The sequence below is a fragment of the Canis lupus genome, chromosome 7 (genome assembly GCF_011100685.1).
Source record: "Canis lupus familiaris isolate Mischka breed German Shepherd chromosome 7, alternate assembly UU_Cfam_GSD_1.0, whole genome shotgun sequence".
Lineage (NCBI taxonomy): Eukaryota > Metazoa > Chordata > Mammalia > Carnivora > Canidae > Canis > Canis lupus.
In genome coordinates, this window is record NC_049228.1 from 23,068,773 (window position 1) to 23,084,290 (window position 15,518).

A 15,518-nucleotide genomic window follows, 5' to 3' on the forward strand; every position below is an offset into this window, starting at 1 on the left:
TGCAGCCCCCTATAAATTATTTTAGTTGTGACATTGTCACAGAGAAAGTTAAATATATATGATATAGAATTCAAATTTGGTAATCAAAATCTTAGTTAACAATAAAACAAATGAACAGAAAACATCAAAACTTAAAAAGCTTTCATTTTTTCTTTCTTCTTCTGGAAGCACCATGTTGCAGTCATCTAAGGGAAATCCTAGGTGATATATTTTCCCATTCCAATCCCATATGCCAGAAATTGGAGAGTTTCTGCATGATAACCACATTTTTTAACTTTTAAAGTGACCTCAAATTATTTTTCTGTAGCATGTAGCTGTAAAGGAAGTAGGGAACTATACTTTATTTTAAAAGTATATTTATAGGGATCCCTGGGTGGCACAGCGGTTTAGTGCCTGCCTTTGGCCCAGGGTGTGATCCTGGAGACCCGGGATCGAGTCCCACATCGGGCTCCTGGTGCATGGAGCCTGCTTCTCCCTCTGCCTGTGTCTCTGCCTCTCTCTCTCTCACTGTGTGCCTATCATAAATAAATAAAAAATTAAAAAAATAAAAGTATATCTTTGATTTCAAATCTTTCCCACCAAATCAAAGGCAACAATATCAAGGATAGTTTGTGAAATATCTTAAGGACTAGCTTATACTGATTTTTATATTGATTTTTCTTACATTGATCTCAAAATAGGATAAATGACTTTGTTAATCTAAAAAATGTGTTATACAAGCAACCTGTAAGTTCATCATCTTTAGAAATAATCATAAAAAGTACTTCAAACTTGTCTAGAGGAGCTGGAATTCAAGTAACTGATGTTCTTATAGAGTTGAAGCATTACTAACCAATGGAAGGGATTTCTTTCTCCCAAGACAACTATTTTAGGCATTTGTATTTTAGGCATTTGTTTAGGATTATGTGGTGGTCCCAAAAAATATATGTCACTGACCTAGGAATAGAGGGGAACTTCCTCAACTTGATAAAGAGTATCTACCAAAAAATCACAGCTAACATCATATTTAATGGTGATAATCTTGAAGCTTTCTCACTAAGATCAGGAACAAAGCAAGGATATCCCTCCTCACGGTGCTTTTCAGCATCATACTGGATGTCCCAGTTAATGCAGTAAGATAAGAAAAAGAAATAAATAGCACAAAAGTAGGAAGGAAGGAAGAAAGAAAACTATACTTGTTCACAGATGACATGATCATCTATGTAAAAATCCAAAAGGATCAACAACAACAACTCCTGGAAGTAATAAATGATTTAGTGCCTCCTCGGCACTAAATGCTGAGGAAGATGCAAAGCAACAGGAACTCTCATTCATGCTGGTGTGGATGCAAAATAATACAGCCACTTTGGAAGACAGTTTGGTGGTTTCTTATAAAACTAAACATACTGTTACCATACAATCTAGAAATTGTGCTCCTTAGTATTGACCCAGAGAAACTGAAAACTTATATCCACACAAAAACCCATCATCCTGATAATAGAAAAACTCAGTTCACCTAAAATGAGGTACAAAGCTCATGATCAAATCCTTTAAGAAGTTATCATTTTTAAAAAGTAAGATTTCATTTTTTTTATGGCTGAGTAAAACATAATGACATGGATGGAGCGAGAGTACAATGCTAAGCGAAATCAGTCAGAGAAAGACAAATACCATGATTTCATTCATATGTGGAATATAAGAAACAAAACAGATGAGCATGGGGAATAAAGAGAGAGAGACAAGTCAAGAAACATATTCGTAACTACAGAAAACGAACTGATGCTTACTAGAGGGGAGGGAGTGGCAGGATGGATTAAATAGGTGATGGGAATTAAAGAGTGCATTTGCTGTAGTGAGCACTGATTGTATGGAGTTGTTGAATTACGGTTGTCTGGATGGCTCAGTTGGTTGAGCATCTGCCATTGGCTCAGCTCATGATCTCAAGGTTCTGGGATCAAGCCCTACATCACACTACCTGCTCAGTGGGAGCCTCCTCCACCCTCTACCTCTGCTGTTCCCCCTGCATGTGCTTGCTCTCTCTCTCTGTCAAATAATATTTTGACAAAATAAATATTTAAAAAAAGGAATTGTTGCATCACTTTATTGTACACCTGAAACTAATATTACATTGTATGTTAACTAACTGGAATTTAAATTTAAAAGAAATTTTAAAAAGTAAATAAAGTGCAGGATAACATTCTTTCAGACAATGAAAGCACTCCAAAAGGTTACAGATGAAAACTGTAACCTAATATTTCAAAATTAGCTAGAAATCAATTAATAAAATGATGGAAGTGTCAGGATGCCTGGGTGGCTCAGTGATTGAGCCTTTGCCTTCAACTAAGGGCATGATCCTGGGGTCCTGGGATCAAGCCCTACATCACACTCCCTGCTCAGTGGGAGCTTCCTCCCCATGTGGGATCAAGTCCCACAGCAGGCTCCCTGCAGGGAGCCTGCTTCTCCCTCTGCCTATGTCTCTGACTCTGTGTCTCTCATGAATAAATAAAATCTTTTTTTAAAAAATGATGGAAATGTCAAAAGAACATATATCATATTTAAAAAGAGAATATGGAACTCAGAATTATAAATTAGAGAACATATAGCTTCAATAATTATAGCTAAATTAGGAGGAAAATGATGGATAATTAAAATAGACTATGCGTTAACATAGAAGGTAAAAAGAATGAAATTCTTAAAAAATAAATAAGTTATAAACTTCAGTACCAGCCCACATGGAATAACAGAGGCCAAATTTGCCATCTAATATGAAAAAATAAAAAAAGACAAAATAAAATATATGAAAAAATAGTTATCAAGATATTAAGTAATAAATGGTACTGATCCCTGAAAAATAGGAAATAAGCCTTACTATCGCCCCAGTGTACTGCCTAATGACCATTTCTAAGTCACACTGAAAGTTAAGGAATTGAGGAAGACCTCTGAGTTCTCAAGGAGTTGGGTAGATAGAGTTGGAAAACAAGGCAGCCAAAGTCCATAGGACAGAGTACTAGACAGAAGAGATGGAAAAGAGAGAATGATTGAGAGAGAGAGACATAGAAAGAGAAAGATTGACATTTGGAGATCTGCAGAGGGTCCTCCTTGAGTTTTCAGCTGATAAACCCATTCATGTAAGAATACTACCCAATCAGGGGAAAAGCCACCTACAGGGATTACAGGAAACAGTTGTTTGAGCTCTTGGGGTCTAGTTCCTATTCCTACCAGAGTGCAGAATTTAACACATGACACTGGATATAGTACTCAAAAGAGTTTGGCTTTTGCCATGGTATCAGGGAAAAACTAATCCTATACTCAATGCTGCTGTCTCATACACACACATACACACAAATTAAAATCAGGACCATAAAAGATGAAACTGCTTTCAAGAAATTAAGTTGATATCACAGAACAAGAGTCAATAATACTTACAACAGTACAAAAATATCCAGGACCCAAGAAGGTAAAATTCACAATGCCTGCCATCCAATCAAAATTACCAGCCATCAAAAGAAAGAAGGTATGACTCATAGTGAGGGGGAAAAACAAATTCACCGTGAAATGACACAAAACTAATAGAAAAAGACATCAAAAGAAGTGTTATCTAGTGATGTTCTGGGGTCATATAAGACTGGCTCAGAGAGCTAATTTTTTCAATTATCCTCAATTATTGGGAATTTTACAAGCTACTTGTTAAACATACCCATCATTTAAAATTAAATTACTTACAATTAAATAATTTATATTTAAAGCAAATATAACAAATGTAAAACTCATAACTTGCTAATTATTTTAATATATTTTAGCATAATCTACATGCAGAGATCAAGGTCATTACATTTGTATGGTGAAGATACTGTAATACAGTGTGTTAATATTGAGTATCTCTTTCCAACTCTACATTCAGTGATGACATGTTGGTAGCTTGAAATAAGCCACAGTGGGATCACTAAAAGCATAGAAATTGGTAAATGTGACAAATCAGGGCTATGTTATTTTATTTTCCCAGAGAACCATTGTTAAACATTTGTCAGCACAGCACAAATTATTAATGTTTTCCCTATGTTTAAGAAGCTAGAAGAAATATAGACCATGTTAAGTAGAGACACTGAGAATATTTAAAACAACATATTTAACTTCTAGGGATGAAAATACATAAAATGAAAAGTATACTGGATAAATATAAAAGTAAATTAGACCTTGAAGAAGAAAAGATTAGTGACCTGGAGAATAAGGCAATAGAAACTATAAAACACATTAAGAATAATTTTTTTAATAAATGCATAAATACATCATCAGTGAGCTCTAGAAAATTTCAAGTGGCCTCATATATGTATAATTCAAGTCCCAAAATGACACAAAGTAGAAAAATAAAAATTGTGGCTGAAAAATTATCCATATTTGACAAAAACTGAAATTCATAGGTCAGAGGACTTCAAAGACCCCCAAGTACATGAAACATTAAGAAAAAAAAAAGCAAGGGAAATCATAATCAATTAAATCCAGTGATAAAGACAAAATCTTAAAAGTGATCAAAGAGGGCCGCCTGGGTGGCTCAGTCAGTTGGGCAGCCAGTTCCTTGTTTTGGCATGGGTCATGATCACAAGGTGGTGGGATCAAGCCCTGTGTTGGGCTCTGCGCTCAGAGTCTGCTTCGGGATTCTCTCTCTCCCTTTGCCCCTCCCCCACCCTCCCTCTCTCTCAAATAAATAAATTGATCCTTTTTAAAAAGGGATCAAAGAAAAATGACACATTATATACAGAGGAACAGTCTCATCAGAAATAATTCAAGTCAGATGACAATAGAGCAGTATCTTTAAAGACCAGAGAGAAGAAAACTTTCAACCTAGAATTTTATATTCTGTACAAATATCTTTCCAAATAAAAGGTGAGAGACTTTGGAAGGGACATCAGTAAAATGGAGCATAGGAATTTCTAGCATTTCCTCCTCCTCTCCAAAAAAATTCCAATTTGAAAAACTATCCATAGGTGATAGTTCACTTTCACAAGACCTAAGGATTCCAGGAGGATTACAGCACCTGAATGAAGCACAGAAATAAGATGCATTGAGGAGAGCAGGAAAGATAGATTCACATTCCTCCCATCACCTTTTCCCTATGCCCAGGCAGCCTAGTGCAGAGAGACACTCTCCCTATGGGGGAAAGAGAGTGAAGTGAGCACCAGATTTCACCACGGATATTGGAGTTACCCTGCCCTACCAACAGACCCATTCCTGTGGCCACATGTGGCTCCCAGTGTATTTTACTGAACACAAGCCCCTGGCCCACATGAGGTCCAGGCCAACCCATGCAGACCTAAACTCCAAAAAGAGTCCATAGACTCTGGATCCCAGTCCACCCCAGAATCAGGCCAGTTCCTACCAACCCAAACTCCCAACCTATCTTGTGCCAAACAAATTTCCATAAACCCAGCCTCCAGGCTGACCCTACCCATAAGCCTCAAGTTATAGGCTTACTCCAAGTGCCCCCATCTCCAGGCCTGCCCCCAGGCCAGCTCCGTTAAAACCAGGCTCCCAGCCTTTCCCATGATGGAATCCTATGAACCAAGATACCGGGCCCAACCTAGGGGTTCCTGGCACCTGGTTGGCCCCTGTGGACCCAAGATCCAGTTGTACTCACACAGACCCATATCCTAGGGCCATCACCACAGACTCAAGCACCAGGCCCATTCCCATGAATCCAGGCTTATCCCTGCAAACTAGGTACCAGGTTGGTCTCTGTGAACCCAAGGACCAGGCTTGCTCACTTTCTGATGCAGGCAACAGACCTGCAAGTCCGGACTCCAAAAGCCTGCAGACAGCACCAGGTGACCCACACAGAATCCCTGGAGGGGCTGACAATGCAAAGCCATAAGATCATGAAAAATTAGGGAAACAAAACAAAAAACAAAAAACAAAATTAGGGAAACACAACACCACCAAAGAACTAATGGAACTCCAAAGACTGACTCTAAAGAAATGGAGATCTGTGAACTGTGGTAAGGTTCTTACAGTATACTTAAAGTGTATAGAATCACTTGGAAGTAAACAGTTATAATTTAAAGATGCATACTACAAACTAAATCAATCTCCTAAACAAAAAGAAAATAAAGAATTATGGATAAGAAACCAATGAAGATTAAATAGAATTTTTAAAAATAATCAATCCAAAAGATAGCAGAAAAAAGAGAACAAAAGCCATAATAGACAAATAGAAAATAAATAGCAAGATGGTATAATTCAAACCCAGTTACCTCAATTATCCCAATAATTATAAATAGTATAAACACCCCAATGTGAAGGCGGGTATTATCGAATTGGGTAAAAAAGCAAGACTCAAATATTTGCTACCAAGAAATCCATATTATTTGTCTATGTGTTTGTTTATTTATTTATAGAGGAAGGGGAGGGGGGAGGGAGTGAGGGAAAGAGAGAATCTTCAGCAGGCTCCACACCCAGCATGGAGCCAATGCAGGGCTTAATATCAGAATCCTGAGATCAGGGGGATCCCTGGGTGGCTCAGTGGTTTAGCGCCTGCCTTTGGCCCAGGGCATGATCCTGGGGTCCTGGGATCGAGTCCCACATCGGGCTCCCTACGTAGAGCCTGCTTCTCACTCTGCCTATGTCTCTGCCTCTGTGTGTGTGTGTGTGTGTGTGTGTCTCATGAATAAATAAAATCTTTAAAAAATATAAAAAATAAAAAATAAATTAAAAAAATAAAGAATCCTGAGATCATGACCTGAACCAAAATCAAGAGTCTGTTGTTTACCTGACTGAGCCACTCAGGCACCTCTTTTTTTTTTTTTTCTTCAAGAGAAAGAAGAAATCCATTTTTTTTTAAGAAATCCATTTTAAATATAGACATCAACAAGTCAGAAGTAAAAGAATGAAAATACAACATACCATGTTAACAGTAATCAAAAGAAAGCTGGAATTGCTATATCAATATCAAACAAAGTTGATATCAGAGCAATGAATATTACTAGTGATAAATAATAAAGAGATAAACTTATCAAAAGAACATAACAGGGGGGCACCTGGGTAGCTCAGTGGTTAAGCGTCTGCCTTCAGCTCAGGTCATGATCCAAAAGGTCCTCAGTTCAAGTCCCCCATTGGGCTCCCCACAAGGAGCCTGCTTATCCCTCTGCCTATGTCTCTGCCTCTCTTTCTGGGTCTCTCAAGAATAAAAAAAAGAAAGAACATAACAATACTAAAAGTTTTTATGCCTAATGATAGAGTTTCAAAATAAAAATAGTAAAACCAAATGAATTATAAGGAAAAAGAGTCAAATAATTAATTATACATGGAAATTTCAAAACCTCTCTATTAATATTTAATTGAACAAGTAGACAGAAAATCAACAAGTACGTAGGAAACTTAAATGACCTTTAATCCAAGCTGACCTAAACTGAAATATTCCAACCAACAACATTTGCACATGGAACATTTACTTGTATAAAACATATCCTGAGCTATTAAACTACTCTCAATAAACCTAAAAGGACTCAAGGTATCTTTTCAAACAACAATGGAACTAAATTAGAAATAAAACACAGACCTTATATATAGTACAAACTATCTAAATAGTAAAAGTATAGTAGTGGTAAAATAGTGAGTAAAAAGAAGAAATCAAAAGAGAAGTTAAGTATTTTAAACTGTACAAAAATTTTTTAAAACTCAGTATTTGTGAATTATAACCAACCAGGGCTTAGAGGGAAATTTATAGTTAATAAACACCTTTATTAGAACGTTAAAAACTTTCCAAATAAATGACAGCTTCCACCTTAGGGAACTGGGAAAAGGAGAGTAAATTAAATCCAAGTGTGTAAAAAAAAAAAAAAAAAAGTAAAAGAGCAAAAACCAATGAAACAGATAGGATAATAACAATAGAGAAAACTGATTAATGAAAAACAGGTTTTTCTGAAAAATAAATAAAAAATAAACTTCTACCCAGACTGGTGAAAAAAATAAGAGAAAAAATTTGTCTGTATCAGGAAAGATGACAAAGGTGCTATCACCCCAACATCTATATATATTATAATAATAGTAAATAAATAGTATAAGCAACTTTATGCCAATAAATTTGACAATTTAGGTGAATTAATTTCTTAAAAGACACAAACTCAAAGCTTACTCAAGAAGTAGATAAACAATCCTATAACTATTTTAAAGATTAGATTTATTCTATGCTTATTGCAGCATTATTTATAATAGCAAAACTATGGAAGCAGCCCAAGTGTCCAGCAATAGATAAATGGATAAAGACATGGTAAATATATATCATGGAATATTATTCAGCCATAGAAAATGAAATCTTGCCATTGCAACAACATAGATGAACCTAGAAAGTGTAAGTGAAATAAGTAAGTCAGAGAAAGACAAATACCATATGATTTCACTCATATTGGGAATTTAAGGAACAAAACAAATGAGCAAAGGCAAAAAAATAAGGAGAGAGAGAGAGACAAACAAAAAAACAGAATTTTTTTTAAACAGATTCTTATCTATAGAGAACTAACAGATGGTTTACCAGAGGGGAAGTGTGTGGGGGATGGGTGAAATAGGTGAAAGGGATTAAGAGTACTCTTATCTTAATAAGCACTGAGTAATATATGGAAGTGTTAAATCTCTACACTTACACCTGCAACCAATATAACACTGTAACTAACTAACTAACTAACATTTTTAAAAACTGAATTTAGTGCTTAAAACCTTTCCATAAGAAAACTCCAGCCCACATGACTACACTGGTGAATTCTACCAAACATTTAAGGAAGAAATATACAAACTCTTCCAGAAAATTGAAGAGAACACTTCCCAACTATTCAATAAGGCCCAGATTACAATGATTCCAAATCTAAACAAAGGCACTACAAAAAAAGTGAACTGTAGACAAACATCTATCATGGACATGGATGCATAAGTTCTAAGCAACGGTTAGCAAGTTGAATTTTACAATATATAAAAGGGATAGGGATCCCTGGGTGGCTCAGAGGTTTAGTGCCTGCCTTCAGCCCAGGGCATGATCCTGGAGATCTGGGATCAAGTCCCGTGTCGGGCTCCCTGCATGGAGCCTGCTTCTCCCTCTGCCTGTCTCTGCCTCTCTCTCTGTGTCTCTCATGAATAAATAAATAAAATCTTTTTAAAAAAATAAAAGGGATATTACATCATGACCCGCAAAGTAAGCTTTATTTAACATTTGAAAATCAATAAATATAACTTACCATATTAACACTCTAAAATAGAAAAATCACACATTTTCTTGATAGAAGCAGAAAAAGTATTTAACAAAAAAGCAAAAGTCAATCCTGAAAAAACTCTCCACAAACTGAGAATAGAAAGAAATTTCCTCAACCTGATAAAAGGCAGTTATGAAAAACCAAAAGCCTACATAATACTGAATAGTGAAAAGCTAAATGGGTCCTTCTTAAGATTAGGAACAAGACAAGAATATACATTCCTGTTGGGTGTTTTTTTTTTTTTTTTTTTTTTTTGGTCCCAAGGTACCTCCTTTTTTTTTTTTAAGCGATTAGTTAACATATAGTGTATTAATAGTTTCAGGATAGAAGTTAGTGATTCATAAGTTCTACATTCCCATTTTTTTTAAAGATTTTATTTATTTATTCATGAGAGATACAGAGAGAAAAAGAAGCAGAGACACAGGCCGAGGGAGAAGCAGGCTCCATGCAGGGAGCCCGATGTGGGACTTGATGCTGGGACTCCAGGATCAGGCCCTGGGCAGAAGGCAAACGCTAAACTGCTGAGCCCCCAGGGATCCCCTACAATCGCATTTCTATTCAATATACTGGAAGTTCTGGTCACTACAATTAGACAAGAAAAGGAAATAAAACACACCCATATTAGAAAGAAAAAAGTCAAATGCATTTATTCACAGGCAACTACAATAAAATGCAAACATTTCTAAATACCATATACATATATTATAGAAAAGAGATTTAAAACAAATTTTAAAAAATAGATCATATAGTGAAAATATACATATAAGAGATTTGTATAACAAACAGAAAATGGAAAAATAAGTCATCATTTTTAAAATAATTACCTAATAAAGTATATTGTGGAGTGGACAGAAAAATTCAGAACTTCTCAGAACTTCTCTTGTTTTATATATTTAATTTTGGACTCATGTACCTATTTTACATAGCTGTAGAAAATTAAATTTAAAAATCATTCCAAAAAAAAGTTAAAATAAAATGAAACTAAAGAATCTAAATATGTATCCATCTGGTCACTAACCACATAGAGAAGAAGACCAAAGTAACTTCAAAAATAGACTCCAAATCATATTGTTGGTGGAACGGCTGGTATTATTATCCTGAGATTTTTGTATGTGTATTGTGGGATAAAGCAAATGAGTGACTATGTGATATTCTATCATTCCTGTTGTAAACCAAGCATTCTCAGAATACTTAGAGAATTGGAATTCCTACAGCCACATAACTTAAGGTATCTAATTATTGTCCTTCAATGTCAAAGAAATCCAAAGATTGGAGAGTCTAAGAAAACGGGAACATTTAGTTACTTTTGGCTTCCAGGTAAATATGAGTTTACCATAGGAGTAGAATAATAGTATAAATAAGGTCATGACATAAAATGTTCATTGAAAAGTTAAGCTCCATTTCTCTTGGCTGCATAAAAAATTTTTAACAGCAAGAGCTTTGATCAAGTTAAAAATAGTTAGTATCGTAAGAGGAAAGGTTCAAGCCCTGAATCAGTTAAGGTTGATTCTGAACTGAGGGTAGTGAACTGGATAATATCCAAAGTCTCTTTAAGTTTTCAAATTCTGTCATGGTTCCAGTAATGCCATCAGCAGCCTACCTTTTTGGTTCACTTCCATTAGTAAAGGTTTTCATCAGAAAATGTCCAAACTTGGGACACCTGGGTGGCTCAATGGTTGAGCATCTGCCTTTGGCTCAGGTCGTGGTCCCAGAGTCCTGTGATCCAGTCCCGCATCCGGCTCCCCAAAGAGAGCCTGCTTCTCCCTCTGCCTGTCTTTGCTTCTCTCTGTGTGTCTCTCATGAATAAATAAATAAAATACTTAAAAAAAAAAAGGAAAGCATTCAATCTCACTTAAAATGTGTATAGTGAATATGGTTATGTGTATATATATTCACTTTCATTAGTAAATAGGCTTTCATCAGAAAATGTCCAATCTCACTTAAAAGGTGTGTGGTGCATAAGTATATGTTTATATATATGTATATATACACTATATACCTTTCAAGATTATATATATAATTGATGATATCCCAAGCCTCCACAACCAGACCACAGAAGAACATTGGCACCAATATGTTTATCTGGAAGAAAAAGTAGCAGAGACTATATCATTAGGAGGGTAACTACAATAAAAATCTCAAGATTGGAGAGCCTGAACAATACCAATTTACCACAAGAGTCCACAAATTGAAGGCCACATATGCCAGACATGGAATTCTTAAAAGGATTATCTCTGATGATGAGCCACAGTCGTCCTCAAAGGAATTTCTACATTTTGCCAAAACATGAGACTCTGAACACTTCACAGTCAGTCCACATTACCACAGAGCCAAGCCCTTTGCAAGGGGTTAGTGGTGAAAAGCTGAAAGACTGAAGCTCTGAAACACTTTAGGCTGAGCCTAATGATAAAGGCCCCTGCCTCAGACTATTTGGAGTAAAGAATGCACTGTGGGCAACTTTCAGTTCCCTTCCCCAGTTATTATAGTCTCAGCATCTTCCCTCAGCACTATTGTCTATGCATGGAATGTAGAGCCTACGGCAGTGAGTCTACTCCTCACACAAATATTGTAAAAATAGATACAATAAACAACTCACACCACCAGGCTCTGGTCTAACCCCTTAGTCTGTGTGAAATCGTATCCCTTGGAAGTTATGGTTGACACCAAACACTGAAACAGGAGATATTCTTGCTGGTGATGGTTTAAAATGACACCATAGTCTCACAGGGAACATTCTAGAAAAGATCAATATTTTGCTTAATTAGCGAAGCAAGTACCTTATCAGCACAATCCTTAGTCAAGGCTTTTTTGGTGGCAAGTAACAGGAGTCACTCAAGCTATCTTAAGGGAAAAAAAAAAATAGAATCTATTGCATAGATTATAGGGGCACATCCTGGAAGCCAAGAACAAGTAATGCAGTTGGTTCTCATGAGTGCTGTGATAGGAACTGGAAAGATAGAGTCAAGGCAGAATATGGCCCCCATCTCTATCTTCCTTCTACATCTTGTTTCTTCTCTCTCCCTGCTTGTAGTATATGATGGCTATCTGTGGTAGGTAGTCTCCAAAATGACCCTCAATGATCCTCACTTCTTCGTATGTATATTCCTGTGTAATCCCCTACATCCAAATATGGGCTGGGCCCTGTAACTCATGTCTAATATAGAATACAATAAAAATAATGGTATGTCACTTCTAAGATTAGGTTAAAGAGAAGATAGCTTTCATCCTGCAGACTTTCACTTTTTGTTCATTACAATTGAAGCTGCTGTTATTTTATTAATTGATCTATGAAGAGACCTCCCATGGAAAGAAACTGAGAAGGTCCTCCAAACAGCCAGTGAGAAACTAAGGCCCTCTATCCAATAGTCCATGAGGAACTAAATCTTGTCAACAATCATGTAAGTGACAGTAATCTTAGAAATGGATTCTAGCTCGTGAGCTTTCAGATAAGATTGGGGCCCCAGCCAAAACCCTAGTGGAATAGGAATCCTGTGAGAGATCTCAAGGCAAAGGCATCTAGCTAACCCACATCTGGATTCCTGACCCATAAAAAAATCAGATAATGAATGTGTATTGTTAAAAATCCTTAAATTGGGGGGAAACGATTTACATAGGTAACTAATACAGATTTTAGTACCATAACATACCCAAAAATATGGAATGGCTTTAGAACTGAGCAGTGCTATGAAGACCAAAAAGGTTTTAAGGAATATATTTAAATAAAGCCTAGTTGTCTTGAACATATTTTTAGTAAAAATCTGGACTTTAGAAATGCTGCTAGTGAAGGCTGAAAAAAAGTTAGGAGCTGGAAACTAGAAAGAGGATCTTTGTCACATAGGGGCAGAAAGTTTAGCAACACTGTCATCTGCAGTTATATGGAAAGCAGAAAATGTTCCTAATCAAGCAGATAATCTGGTTAAGGAGATTTCCAAGTGGAATACTGAAAGTGCCAAATGGTGTCTTCTTGCTGCTTAAAGTAAAATGCAAGAGGAGAGAGATAAATGAAGACAACTGTCAAATAAAAAGCAGCCAGTGATTGATGGTTGTGTAAATTCTCAGCCACTTCAGATGGCAAACATTGTAAAATAAGGAATGGTTTCTATGCAAAGAGCAAATCAAGAGCACTGTCAGGAGAATATGGTTAAAAGATAAAGCTGAGGGTTGTAATTGTTCAGACCTCAGACAAAACAACAGTGGTGACTAATCGTAATATTCAGTCACACAAAAGTCCCTTTAAAGAAACTAAGGTGCATCTAACAGAATCTCTTAGAAAACAGGTTTTCTAAGAAGCTTATTACATGCATTGCCCATCTATTATAACAGAATTTCAGTACGAAGACAGGCTTTTCCCAAAGAGATTTATGAGTATGGGCTTTGTCTAATGAAATCAACTCTAATGACATTCACAGGGAGCCCACAATGTTTTTGAGAGAATTATATCAGCAGATACACTACCAGCTTGTACTAAAAGAAACAGAGGCAGTACAAAATGGGGAAAAAAAAAACCCAAAACACAGTTAGATCCCCAAAGTTTAACTAGTAGAAAGCAGGCTGAGAAAACTACTCAGCTAAAATACATGTTACCTTTCAGACAAAAAGAACAAAAATTCACAGGGCACAACCAAGAGGCCTGAGAGCAGAGAACAAGAGCCATAGAGAATTAGACTTGAGACACAGGCAAGGAATTCAACATTTTCTTGTCTAGATTTCATGACTGCTATAAACTAGTGACTCCTTTTTTACTTCAATTTATGCATGTCTTTTTTAACAAGAATATCTATACCAGTAATTCTATGCATGTCTCACAATTGTGTTTATGTGTACTGAGGACAGATAATTTGTTTCTTTAGTTTTACATGTTTATCAACTGAGAGGAACTGTGCTCAAGGAACTGTACTTTAGGAACTATTCCTAATGTGCCTCATCCAAATCTGGATCTGATTTAGACAGTGAGATTCTAGACTTTGAACCGATGCTGTAATGTCATAATCCAGGGTGGGGGGTGAGTGTATGTGTACATAAGGGACATGAACCCTTGGGAGATCAGAGGGTAGACTGTGGTAGGCAGGCTCTAAGATGACCTGCAAGACCTATCTCCTAATACTTACATCCTTGTGTAATCATCTACCCTTGAGTTGAAATGGACCTAATCACTTCCTTTTGATGGATAGACTATGTCAGAAGTGATGCTATATCACTTCCAAGATTAAGTTACAAAATGATTTTGTGCACTCTTTCTCTCTCACTCTCATGTTCTTTCATGGAGACCAGCTTCTTGATGAAGAGGTCTATAAAGCAAGGAACTTAGGGAAGCCTCTGACCAACAACCAGCAAGCAACTGAGAGCCTCTGTCCAAGAGCCCATGAGAAACCGAATCCTACTAACAACTATGTGAGTAAGAATGGAAGCAGATCCTACTCCAGTCATGCCTTCATATGAAACCACAGCCCTGCACACAATCAAAGTGTGCAGGGCACTTTTATTGCAGCCTTGTGAGAGACTAATGAGGTAGAGGTACACATCTAAGCTATTCCCAGATTTCCAACCCACAGAAACTATGAGATAATATTTTTTGTTTAAAGCTGTTAACTTTGGGGGAACCTAGGTTACTCAGTCAGGTGAGTGTCTGTCTCTTGATCTCAGCTCACGTCTTGATTTCAGGGTCATGAGTTTGAGCCCCACACTGGAGCCTACAGGAAGAAAGGAAGGAAGAAGGGAGGAAGGAAGGAAGGAAGGAAGGAAGGAAGGAAGGAAGGAAGGAAGGAAGGAAGGAAGGAAGGAAGGAAGGAAGGAAGAGGGAGAGGGAGAGGGAGAGGGAGAGGGAGAGGGAGAGGAGAGAGGGAAGGGAAGGGAAGGGAAGGGAAGGGAAGGGAAGGGAAGGGAAGGGAAGGGAAGGGAAGGGAAGGGAAGGGGAGGAAATAAAAAATAAATAAAGCTATTAACTTTTAGGCAGTTCGTTATACAATAACTAATACACTGGCCAGCCCTGCATCACCAACTGATAGGTGTTCCAGTGTCTGATTTCCAAATGCCCTAGAGGAATATTCTGATTGGGCCAGATTGGCTTGGCTGTCTCCCATTGGTACAAACAGCCCCAGCCATTGAAGGAACAAAACTGTCTACCACATTACAGCCACAAGGTTCTGGTCCTGTGAGTAGAGATCAATTCTTAGAGAAGAGGAAGTAGGCTGGAAAAAAATGTTTCTCTTAAAAGGAGTGCCTCATGTATTAGGTAGATGAAACTCTGAAATAAACAAAGATTACCCAGGGCAATAATTGATTAGCTATGGGCCCCTGTTGTTATCTCCT